Here is a 13,182-nt window from a genome sequence, read left to right as displayed (position 1 = left end):
GATGAACATCAACCACACATGACATAGAACCCTAAATCAACATTCTACAATCAATGGAAGAATTGTATCAAATCAAACACAATAACTAGGTTGGGACATCCAATCCCCTAACCTAAACTTGCTACTCATGTAAACAATTAAAATCACAAAACCTAATTGCATTCAAGGAATGTAAATTGAAATCAAAATTGGAAAAGAAAACTAGATTAGGGATGAAATTTACCTACTAGAAATGGAATACAACTTCAATGTAACCTTGTTCTTCAAACTTGGATCAATGGAAGATAATCTCCTTTCTCTCTCTCTCTCTCTCCCTACAAAGCTCTCAAGTAAAATCTAATCTAAAAAGTGTAATCTAAAAAATGATAAAAAAAAAACTAAGCTATGATATGAAATTTCCGCCAAAAGCCTCTATTTATAGGGCTGAATCTGGGTTGCGTATGAGGGGTGTATGCTCGTACGTGCCCTCGCACGAGACAGTTTTCTGGCCAAAGGTCATTTTCTATGTGTGGAGAAGTGGCGTGGGACCCTACTGGAATTTGTCCACGACCCCTCCACGCGTGGAGGGTCCCCGCCTTGCCCCGGGCCTTCCTTCTTTGCTCTGTTTTCCCGTTAAGTCATCATGTCTTGCCCATTGGTTCCCGGGACCTGTAAAAATGCTTGACCATACCAAAGATATAGTTTTGCACTAGACCTACGCATTAGAGCACAAACACGCCATAAATAATTCACAAAAGGACACTAAACACTACTAAATAACCTCAACTTAGATCCTTGATTCTACCTATCTTGGGTGCTTATCAAAGTTTGCACACTTAACTTTGCTTGTCCCCAAGCAAACCATTTCAAACCATAGGCACATAAGGACCAAAGATAACTAGGGTTACTCAATTGGTAAATCGGTCAGTCAACAAATGAATGCAAAAGCTACCGGAGAGGGGTAAATCCCTCATGCTATATACAAATAGTGTTAGCTAGATGTCATACAACTCAAGAAATATTCTCGGGAAGCAAAAACCCTTAAAAGATAGTCATTAAAGCATAGGGAACACACCTCTCACACCACTTTCAAGCATGCAAACCAAATGGAATTCACCTCCTATTTAGCTAGGGCCTTCAAGCCGATCCCACTAGTGGGAATGATGTATACCAATCAATCAACCCTTCCAACTGAATCGCCAAAGCCCAACAAATAAAATAAGTGAAGGTAGGGGCATGGACCACTCACCGCCAATGGCTTGGGGCGGTCCCTCTTTCTTCTCACTTCCTAGGGTAACGTCATTGGGCACCCAACTTCACATGGATATCCATGCCTTTTCGAAGGTCGGTGCAATAGGTACCCGAACCCTAGCGAAGCAGCTCACCTCCTCTCTTATTTTCTCATCTTCTAGGATCATTTCGTGTGGACAACCGACTTCACGTAGAGCTCTACGCTTATTCGAAGACAGTGTAATGGTTGCCCACATCCTAGCAAGATGGCTTTTCTCGGTTTTTACCTCTAGGAGTGGCCTTTTAGCCTCTTTTGTTTTTCTTTTCAACTTCACCATATAACCCCTCTTGCCTTTTTCTTAAGGATAAGGGATTTTTCTCTCTATGCTCACCAATAGGCTCACCTTTTGCCCCATGCATGCCCTACCAAAGTTAGTTCAACTCCGGGCTTTGCTTACAATATCTTTCTCAAATTAAGAGGTGTACACTCCCACTTCGAGAGATCCTTGACTAAGGTCCTAACGAAATAAGAGGTGAACATCATACAAGCATGCAAGAATGTAAACCTACTTGGTTCTAAATACTCTCATGGGTGCAAAAAGGTAACTTCCCAAAGATATTTCAAGAATAAAAAATTTATTGGCATCTAGTCAAAACTCTCCCTAGATAGCACAAACAATAACTCACTCTCCAAATGGCAAACACACCCATTCATCATGACCACAAGACCAAATTAAGAAATCAAACAATTAAGCACAAAGTGTATCCTTTCTATACTTTAAACCAAACATCATCCTCGATGTTACTTTGAGGACTAAGTGGATTATAGGAGCACGGGTCTAAACAAGCAAACAACACAACCCCCTTTCCACACTTTGAAAGTATCTATGGGGTGTGGGGTTACAACAAAATGATCCTTTGTGAAACATAGAATGGCATGCTCATCATTTGAGTAAAATACTATGCAAAACTACACATATTTCCACACTTTAAAATGAAAACGGGGCATTAATGTAAAAAGGAATAACAGGTTACAACCAAGTGAGCATCCCCTTTCGTTTTCCCCGCTTTAACTTTAAGACATCTATTTTGCCTCTGTCCTCCAAGCTACATGAAACATTGTAAGCGCAAAAAGACAACCATATGAAGTGCAATGGTATGGCAGAACTCCTTTTATTCACAAATGAAAGTATCAAAAAGTAAGTAACTAAAACAAAAGTAACAAGAAAGACATGTAAAACAAGATAAGAGGTGATTCTTGGCACGACCAAACCTTGGAGACTCTTAAAAATTGGAAGAAAAAGAACACAATACACAACACGATGTCGGACCTTGTCCACGTGGGCTCCACGCGTGGGAGAGCCACGTGGACCCATATTGGAATTATTCCACGTGGCCTCCACGCGTGAGAGGGCCACGTGGATCAACACTAGAAAGGTTCCACGTGGTCTCCACGCGTGGGAGCCACGTGAAACAACAATGCTGAGCATTTACTCGTCTCCCAGCGTTTGCCTTCCACTTTTGGTCAATTTTAGCTCAAATTCTTCATGGCGTAGCACCAAAATCACCTGCAATGTTAGCTCAAGCGAATCCAAAGCAAAAACTAACAAGAAAATAAAAGAAAAATAACAATATATACAAGGATAGACTTGGGGTGCCTCCCAAGAAGCGCCACATTTAATGTCTTTGGCTAGACTCGGTGCCTGCTATCCTTCGAAGCACATCGATTTTGGGACCTTACTAAGCGTCCCGTGCACCTTGGCTTCAAGGTATGCCCCAGGATGGGGGAAATCCTTGAATTCGAACCCACGAAAAGGAAGGACAATGTTCATGATTAAACCAAACTTAGCCTTGCACACCACCCTCAATCACTTAAGGATGGTTTGAACTTCTCTTCTCTTTTCCTTTTCACCTCCATCCTCAATGATCTTTTCATTTTTAGCACACTTTTGATGCCACATCCCTTCACTCTCTTTCTTCTTTTCAAACTCGGTAACATCACCCCGCTCAACTCTCTCAATTATGTCAAAAGTGAAAATCCCTTTGTTTTCCACCTTCCCCTCTTCACACTCACTCATCCCATCTTCCCACGCAGTTATACTCAAAGACTCACCCTCATCCTCACAAGATTAAAATGAAGTAGTATCCCCCTCACTCATCAATCCATTGCTAAACAAGTCTAAGGATTCAACCTCCCAAAAATTGAAACAAACATAATCATCATCACATAAAAAAGAATCCTCACAATCACCAATCAATGTATTACAAGTTTCTATGGAATCATCCTCCCTAAAATTAAAGCACGCATAATCAAAAGTATTAGAAAAATCATTGCAAAGGGAGTTATCCTCACAAGAAACACAATTATCATCATCAAACGAATCAACACTCCCACACTCATTAATAGAATTATCATTAACAAAGCCTATGGAATCATCCTCCCGAAAATAAAAACAAGTACTATCACACACGTAAAGATCATTATTGCAATTCAAAGGGGAGTCATCCACACAAGTGTCAAAAGTGTTTTCAATGCAAAGTTGAGCACAAGAATTTTTAAGAATATTAACACAAGAAGGATCAAGAATGTTACCACATGTCGGCTCTTTATCTTCCCACACTACCTCAATGTCCCCCTCTTCACTCTCCATCTCTACATCCTTTTGATTTTCTAATTTGGAAATTGGAACTTCTTCAAGCACCGGGGTGTCACACTCTACTATCTCTTCAACACTCACCTCTTCCCTAGAATTTTGTTCTTTTTCAACTTCATATACAACCCTTGGATTGGCTTCAAAAATCGGGAGGTCATCTTCAAGTGGGTAATTAACCCGTGATGAACTTCTCTTCATGAGCTCCTCCATCATATATAGCATTTTTGTTTCAATCTCTTCCAATGGAAGATTTTCCTCCCGGAGGGTAACAAGATAATCCTTTAATTCACTCTTAATTTCGGCCCTTACATTAGCCATGTCCTCCTTGGCCATCTTTGTGAATGCTTCTATCTTCTCCTTAAAGATCTTAATCTCGTCCTTGGCTGATGAGAGGTAGTCACAAGGGGGTCTTTCACAAGGAATTGAGGTGGTATAATAGGGGGTGTGAGGTGGTGTTTCATAGAAGTGTGTAACATTATTTCCTTCATAAAATTGAGATGGAGGTGGGTAGTAGGTGTTTGGGTGGGAGGTGGGGTATGAATATGGCTCGTGATTATAGCTTGCGTCGATCCTTTTCATCATTTGGATAAGCTTACTATCAACACTTCCGAATAAAGCTTTAAAGCTCAATGAGTCCTCTTGAAGAATGGGGGGGGGGGGGGGGGGGGGTTTTTGTAGAGGGAGTTCTTCTTGACAATGTAGATGTGGGTGTGCATATGGTGGTGGATGATGGCTATGCATATAAGATGTGGAATAATGATATGGTTCATGGGTGTGGTATAAAGATGGATAATGATAAAGAGGTGGTGAGTAGTGATATGGTGGTGGAGGGTAAGCATAGGTAGAATGGGGATAGTATGGATATGGTTGGGGTGGAGTATATATATTTCCATGGATTTCCCTCATGGTGTGGGTAACCATGGGGATGCATATAAGCACTCATTGGTAAGCTTTCACTTAATTTTCAACAAAAATTTCCTGCACAAACCTTAACCAAACAACAATTCTTTGCAACTAAAAGTAGTTGCAAGTGAGCCACAAGATATGCAAAGACATGTATGCTCGCTTTACCAATCAAGTAACAAGGTAAGAAAAGGAAACAAATAAAAAGAAAGCAATTCAAGAACTCTTAACAAACAACTTCCTAAATGTCAAAACACACAATTCATATACCATTTGCCATCCCGGCAACGGCGCCATTTTGATGTTGTAGTTTATGGTGAGGTGGATAGTGATAAAATGGAGAAGAAGTTTCCTAGTGTCTTGTTCTCAAGGACGAAAAATTGGAATCCAATTATGCGTTGGCATTTAGGATGTTAAAATGCAAGAGTTACAAGAAACACTTAAGGCAAATTGGAAGCATGGGATAAGAGGTAAACAAAGGCAAGCAAAGGAAAATAAGCAAAGGAAAACAAGGAGATGGATGTCCTATCTAGGTCTCGTGTTTGATCCTACTACAGAGCTTCTAGGCAATGTGACTCGGGCTAAATCAAGAGAGCCCACGGCACCATCACCGGGTGGCGTCACACTCCGAACTCCCGGTTCCTCAGTCGGATGGGGCATTCTATTGAACACTTGATTTACCACTCCTCCCGAGCCTCATCCTTTCGGATCAAGGGCGGGGATGTGGTCGATTAGGAGTCATATAGATCCGCTATCGCGTACTCTATACTTCCCCTAACTTTGCTACCTGATGTTGTTGTTTAGTGGTGGTGGAATGTAGGTGGTAAAACGAGGAAGAAGTTCCTCGAGTGTCGCGTTCTCAAGGATGGAAAATTGGAATTGAATTACACATTGGCATTTAGGATGTTAATAGGCAAGAGTTGCAAGAATCAACTAAGGCAAAAGGAGTCATGGAAACAAGGTAAACAAGTGCAAGACAAAGGTAAAGAATCAAAGGAAAACGAGGAGATGGATGTGTTAATAAAATAGTTGTTTTGTAGGAGGTTACAACCAAGTGAGCATCCCTTCCTTTCCACACTTTAGCTTCCAAGAATCTATTTTGCCTCCGTTCTCGAAGTTACATGAAACAAAGTTATTGCAAGAAGACAACCAATTGACGTGCAATGGGATAGCGGAACTCCCTTTATTCACAATGAAAGTATCAAAACATAAATCCTAAAACAAGGCAAGTAACTAAAACAAAAGCAACAAGAAAGACATGAAAAACAAGATAAAAGATGATTCTTAGCACGACCAAACCTTGGAGACTCTTAAAAATTGGAAGAAAAAGAGCACAATACACAACAATTTGTCAGACCTTGTCCACGTGGACCCGTATTAGAATTATTCCACGTGGCCTCCACGAATGGGAGCTACGTGGAACAAAAGTACTGATCATTTTCTTCATCTCCCAGCTTTTGCCTTCTACTTTTGGTCAATTTTAGCTCAAATTCTTCATGGCATAGCACCAAGATCACCTGCAATGTTAGCTCAAAAGAAACCAAAGCAAAAACTAACAAGCTAACAAAACAGAAAAGAATCAATGAAAAATATGCACAGGAAAGACTTGGGGTGCCTCCTAAGAGCGCCCCGTTTAACGTCTTAGGCTAGACGCGGTATGTGTTATCCTTCGAAACACACCGATTTTGGGACCTTACCAAGCATCCCATGCACCTTGGCTACAAGAAATGCCCTAAGATGGGGGGAGATCCTTGAATTCACACCCACGAAAAAGAAGAACAATTTGCATAATTGAATGAAACTTAGCCTCACACACCATCCTCATCCCCTCGAGGATGGTGTGAACTTCCTTTCTCTTTTCCTCCTTATCTCTTCCACCCCAAAAGATCTTTTCATTTTTAGCACTCTCTTTGTACCATATCTCCTCATTCCCCTTTTCAATTTCAAATTTAGCAAAGTCTCCCCACTCAACTTTCTCCATTATGTCAAAAGTGACAATCTCTCCGTTTTCCACCATCTCTTCCTCACACTCCTTCACCCCATCTCCCTACTCAATTTGACTAGAAGAATCACCATCATCCTCACATGAGTAAAATGAAGCATCATCTCCCTCACTCATCAACCCATTGCTAAACAATTCTAAGGATTCATCTTCCCAAAAATTGAAACAAACATAATCATCATCCAACAATAGGGAATCCTCACAATCATCAATTATTGTATCACAAGTTTCTATGGAATCATCCTCCCAAAATTTAAAGCAAGCATAATCAAAAGTATTAGAAAAATCATAGCAAAGGGAGTCATCCTCACAAAAACCACAATTATCATCATCAAACGAATCAACACTCCCACACTCATTAATAGAATCATCATCAACAAACCCTATGGAATCATCCTCCTGGAAATAAAAACAAGTATTATCACACACATAAAGATCATCATTGAAATTCAAAGAGGAGTAATCCACACAAGTGTCAAGAGTGTTTTTAATGAAAGATTGAGCACAAGAATTTTCAAGACTATTAGCACAAGAAGGATCAAGAATGTTACCACATGTCGGCTCTTCATCTTCCCACACTACTTTAATGTCCTCATCTTCACTCTCCATTTCTTCCTCATTTTGATTTTCCAATTTGGAAATTGGAACTTTTTCAAGCACCAGGGCGTCACACTCCACTACCTCTTCAACACTCACCTCTTCCCTATCATTTGGTTCTTTTTCAACCTCATATACAACCCTTGGATTGGCTTAAAAAATCGGGGGATCATCTATAAGTGGGTAATTAACTCGTGGTAAAATTCTCTTCATGAACTCCTCCGTCATTGATAGCATCTTTGTTTCAATATCGTCCAATGGAAGACCTTCCTCCTAGAGGGTAACAAGATATTCCTTCAACTCGCTCTTGATGTTGGCTTTTAAATTAGTCGTGTCCTCCTTGGCCATCTTTGTGAATGCTTCTATCTTTTCCTTTATGATCTCAATCTCGTCCTTGGCCGGTGGGAGGTAATCACAAGGATTGGTGGGGGTAAAATATTGAATAGGGGGTGGTGTTTCAAAGAAGTGTGTAGCATTGTTTTCTTCATAAATTTGTGATGGAGGTGGGTAGTGGGTGTTTGGGTGGGAATTGAGGAATGAATATGGCTCGTAAGTATAACTTGGGTCGATCTTTTTCATTATTTGTACAAGCTTACTCTCAACACTTTGGAATAAAGCTTTAAATTTCAACGAGTCTTCTTCTTGACAAGGTGGAATTGGATGTGCATATGGTGGTGGATGATGGCTATGTATATAAGAGGTGGAATAATGATATGGTTCATGGGTTTGGTTTGCATATGAAGATGGATAAGGATATGGAGGTGGGTAGTGATATGGTGGTGGAGGATAAACATATGTAGAATGGGGGTAATAGAGATATGGTTGTGGTGGAAAATCTCTCCAAGATTGTTCTCCATGGTGTAGATAACCATGGGGATACATATAAGCACTCATTGACAAGCTTTCAATTGATTTTCACCAAGAATTTTCCTGCACAAAGCTTAGCCAACAACAATTCTTTGCAACTAAAAGTAGTTGCAAGTGAGCCACAAGGTATGCAAAGACGATTGTGCTCACTTCTCCAATCAATCAACAAAAATAAGAGAAGAAAAATAGCAAAAAGAAAAGCAATTCAAGAACTCTTAAAATCAACTTCCAAAATGTCAAACACAATTCAAAAACCGTTTGTCATCCCCGGCAACGGCGCCATTTTGATGTTGTTGTTTAGTGGTGGTGAAATGTAGGTGGTAAAACGAGGAAGAAGTTCCCCGAGTGTCGTGTTCTCAAGGATGGAAAATTGGAATTGAATTACGCATTGGTATTTAGGATGTTAATAGGCAAGAGTTGCAAGAATCAACTAAGGCAAAAGGAGTCATGGAAACAAGGTAAACAAGTGCAAGAGAAAGGTAAAGAATCAAAGGAAAACGAGATGGTGTCCTACCTAGCTCTCATGTTTGACATTTCTACGGGGTTCTAAGCAATGTGAATCGTGCTCAATCAAGGGAGCTCACGGCATCATCACCGAGTGGCGTCACACTCGGACTCCCAAGTCCTCATTCAGTTGGGGCATTTCATCAAACACTTGGTCTACCACTCCTCCCGGATCAAGGGCGGGGATGTGGCCGATTAGGACTCGTATAGGTCCGATATCTCACAACCTACACTTCCCATAACTTTGCTACCTAATGTGGCCACATATAAGCACAAATCAAGTCAATCATCAACCACACAAGACAATAGAACCCTAATCAACATCACTTAGAATCAATTGGCAAAAGTAAATCACATCAAATCATTAAGCTAGATTGGGACATCCAATCTCCAATTCCAAACTACTTGAACATAGCAATCATCAAAATCAAATGAAAACCTAAATCAATCATCAACTAAATGAAAATTGTAATTAAGAGAATTAAAATTACAAGACAAAAGGAGGAGATTACCAATCTAAGAGGATTCATCTACACTTCATTTCACCTTGAGATCCAAAAACCAAAAGCTTGATCTACATTCTACCCTAAAAACAAATGGAGAAGAGGGAGTTTCAAGGGATGAAGAGAGAGAAAATAAATATGAAAGTTAAAGCTAAATCCCCTTTCAAAATTGGGATCATGCTTTAAATAATCCACCATGGAGCCAATAACCCGAAAATTCCCTTAATGAAGCGCTCCACGCGGAGGCTGTGTGGACCCAAAATTGGCCTTTGTTGTCTTCTTCTAGGTTGTAGCTCTTGAGGTTTTGGTTCTATAGCAACTTGAATCACCTCATTTGGACATTCCTAACTCCGGTTATGCACATTTTACCACTGTCGCCGGAATGTCCTACAAAATTTCAGCTTGTGCTATTTTTGGCAAGCGCAACCTCAATTAGTCCTTAAACCTACATGTGATGAAATTAAGCTATTCTAGCAAGTTGTAGGCAAAAAGAACTTCAATTGTAGCATATTATCTTCCTAATTTCCCCATAAAACATGGTTATCTATGGCACCTTTCACTACCTATTAAGGCCTTAAATAGGAACAAATCAAGATGAACATCAACCACACATGAAATAGAACCCTAAATCAACATTTCTAGAATCAATGGAAGAACTGTACCAAATCAAACACAATAACTAGGTCGGGACATCCAATCCCCTAATCTAAACTAGCTACTCATGTTAACAATTAAAATCACAAAACCTAATTGCATTCAAGGAATGTAAATTGAAATAAAAATTGGAAAAGAAAACTAGATTAGGGATGAAATTTACCTACTAGAAATGGAATACAACTTCAATGTAACCTTGTTCTTTAAACTTGGATCAATGGAAGATAATCTCATTTCTCTCTCTCTCTATCTCTCTCTCTCTCTCTCTACAAAGCTCTCAAGTAAAATCTAATCTAAAAAGTGTAATCTAAAAAATGATTAAAAAAAAAACTAAGCTATGATATGAAATTTCCGCCAAAAGCTTCTATTTAAAAGGCTGAATCTGGGTCATATATTAGGGGGCGTACGCTCGTACGTGCTCTCGTACACGACAGTTTTCTGGCCAAAGGTCCTTCTCCACTCGTGGAAAAGTGGCATGAGACCCTACTAGAATTTTTCCACGCCCCCTTCATGCGTACGGGGGTCCCCGCCTTGCTCTAGGCCTTCCTTCTTTACTCTGTTTGCCCGTTAAGTCCTCATATCTTGCCCATTGGTTCCCGGGACCTGTAAAAATGCTTGAACATACCTAAGATATAGTTTTGCAGTAGACCTACGCATTAGAGCACAAGCACGCCATAAATAATTCACAAAAGGAGACTAAACACTACTAAATAACCCCAACTTAGACCCTTGATTCTAGTTATCTTGGGTGCTTATCAGTGGGAATGAGGCATTGTTTGTGGGTGGAGTTAGAAAGCAGGATAGAAGCCGATGGGAGTTAGGGACGAGCTATCTAGGCAGAATGCAGAAATAATGGAAAAAGGTGGCCAAGAAAGAATGAAGGGAAATACGAAACTCATACTCGACCGATAAATAATAAAGGCCAATGTAACCCGAGGAGGGATCATGAATGTCATGATCACCCGCCGCCATTACCATGGCCTTAGGCCCTAGTAGGACCCTCAAATGGTCCAACATTTCCGGACTTAGGGTAGAAGTATGCTGGACGGAGAAGTTTATGTCTACATTGCGGCCTGGGACGCGGTCAAGTTTCTCCCAAGGATAAACCCTAACCACAACCATGGTCGGATGAAAGGGTATTCCTGTCGGAGTGTCAGCCAGATGAATGACCTGAGCGTTGTTTGACGTTGCTGATCGAGAGGAAAAACGGAAGGACTGTCAGTTAGTCTGGGACGAGGGTAGGAGGAGGAGGCCATTGAAGAAACTAAAAAGAAAAGGGAAAAGAGAGAGATGGGCTTACTAGAAGTTAGGAAGGAAAAAGGAGGACATCGATGGAGGAAAATGGTGCAATGTGGAAAGAGGAGCGGACAACGGGTGATGAACGACAGAGAACTGAGAGACGACGGAAATAGTCTTGACTGAAGAAGAAGGAAAGAGAGTGGAAGGATGGAATGGCGGAGGAGAAGGGTACTTATAGGTGTGGAGGAGCAAGGAGATGATGACACGTGGCTTGGATCGGATGGACGAGCGAGTGATGCAACGGTTGACAGGTGATTAGCTTACGTTAGGGTGTGAAGGCATTTAATGCCTGTACGGCGGTTAAGAGAAGGAAATGATGAAAGCGAGAATCACGAGAAAGATTGAGGATCGAAAAAGACGGAGATGGAGAGTTTCGCGCAGTCAAGACAGGTGGGCACGAGTCGACCTATAGGGATGAGCTCCGCAACAGTGGTAGGTCGGATTGGGAAAATCCCTTGAAAAAGGGAAGGTCGAGCAAAACTTAGCCTGATCCTCAGACCTTTGGTCTGAGGGACTTGAAAGGATATTTTATGGGAAAGGTCGAACTTAGTGCAACTTGGAGGTCGGGTTGTGTAAAGGAAGGCTGATCGAAGCATGGTTGAGTCCTCAGACTAAGGATCTGAGGGACTAGGAGGATGATTTTGGGGGAAGAGTCGTTCTCTAGCGTATGAAACGAGTCGAAAAGCAAAGTTGAAAGGTCGTGATAAGGTCCCAAGGAAGGTCGGACCCAACCCTGTTGACTAGGGTCTGAGGAGCAGACCTATCTTGGGGTTTGAATGTGCTAAAGGTTCATAAAAAGGCCCTTAGAGATCGAATGAGTGATTCTGATAATGAATCGACTTGTCTAGAAAACGCATACGAAAAGAAGAAAAAAAAACGAAGCACGAGCAAGTAGTTGAATGTTCTACAATACCCAAACTTGAGCACTGTGGAGATTGAGCAAACTAAGATTTTGGTATAAATGCTTTGTTTTTCTTTAGGCCACTGACTATATAAATTGAGCCAAGACATTCGTACGTTCTTGGACTCGTTAGTTAAATTTGAACTACTCAATTAATGAACTATTATTTAACTATTAGTTAACTATGAGCTTTCAATTTTTTAGTGAGCATCATTTTTTCACAATTTACAAAAAATAACATAATGAGGAAACTCACAGAATCAACAATTCTAAGCGGCAAGAATAAGTTAAAAAATCATAGATCAAGGTTAGAGCCAAAAATTAAATCTCATTATATACGGTTTCACTCATTATTTTCGTTATTATCTATATACTTTAGAACTCCAGACTTTGTTTTCTCATATTGAAAAATCCAATTTTGAATTTTTCAGTTTGAGAAACCAGATTAGGGTTTCTCAAATTGAGAAACACAGACATGGATTCAATTATTTGATAACTCATGCATGTGTTCTCAAATTGGGAAAAATGACAGAAAAAATAAATAATATAGACACATCCTTATTCCAGGGACTATACTAAATTCGGACTTGGGTTTTCTCAAACTGAGAAATCCAGTTTTGAATTTTTCAGTTTGAGAAACTAAACTGAGAAATCCAGTTTTGAATTTTTCAGTTTGAGAAACTAGATTAAGGTTTCTCAAATTGAGAAACATAGACATGGATTCAATTATCTAATAACCCGTGGATGTGTTCTCAAATTGAGGGAAAATGATAGAGAAATTAAAGGGTATACACACATCCGAATTTCGGGGGCTAGACCAAATTCGGACTAGGGTTTCCCAAATTGAGAAACACAGATCTTGTACCCTATAAAATCCTAGAAGAGATAAGACGAAGAAAGATCAAAAGGAGAAAATGCAACTCAAGAACAAATTAAAGCAACACTCTAATAAAGTGAGGTCGATTCAACTTTCAAACAAGTAATTACAACCTTCAAACTTTATTTTCATTTATTTTCTTTTATCTTTTTTTTTGTTTTTTTTTTTTGAAATAACAACAACAAAGAAGCGAATAACTTTATATAAATGAT

The sequence above is a fragment of the Ipomoea triloba genome, chromosome 3, assembly GCF_003576645.1.
Source record: "Ipomoea triloba cultivar NCNSP0323 chromosome 3, ASM357664v1".
NCBI classification, from domain to species: Eukaryota; Viridiplantae; Streptophyta; class Magnoliopsida; order Solanales; family Convolvulaceae; genus Ipomoea; species Ipomoea triloba.
Note: the sequence above shows the minus strand (reverse complement) of the source record.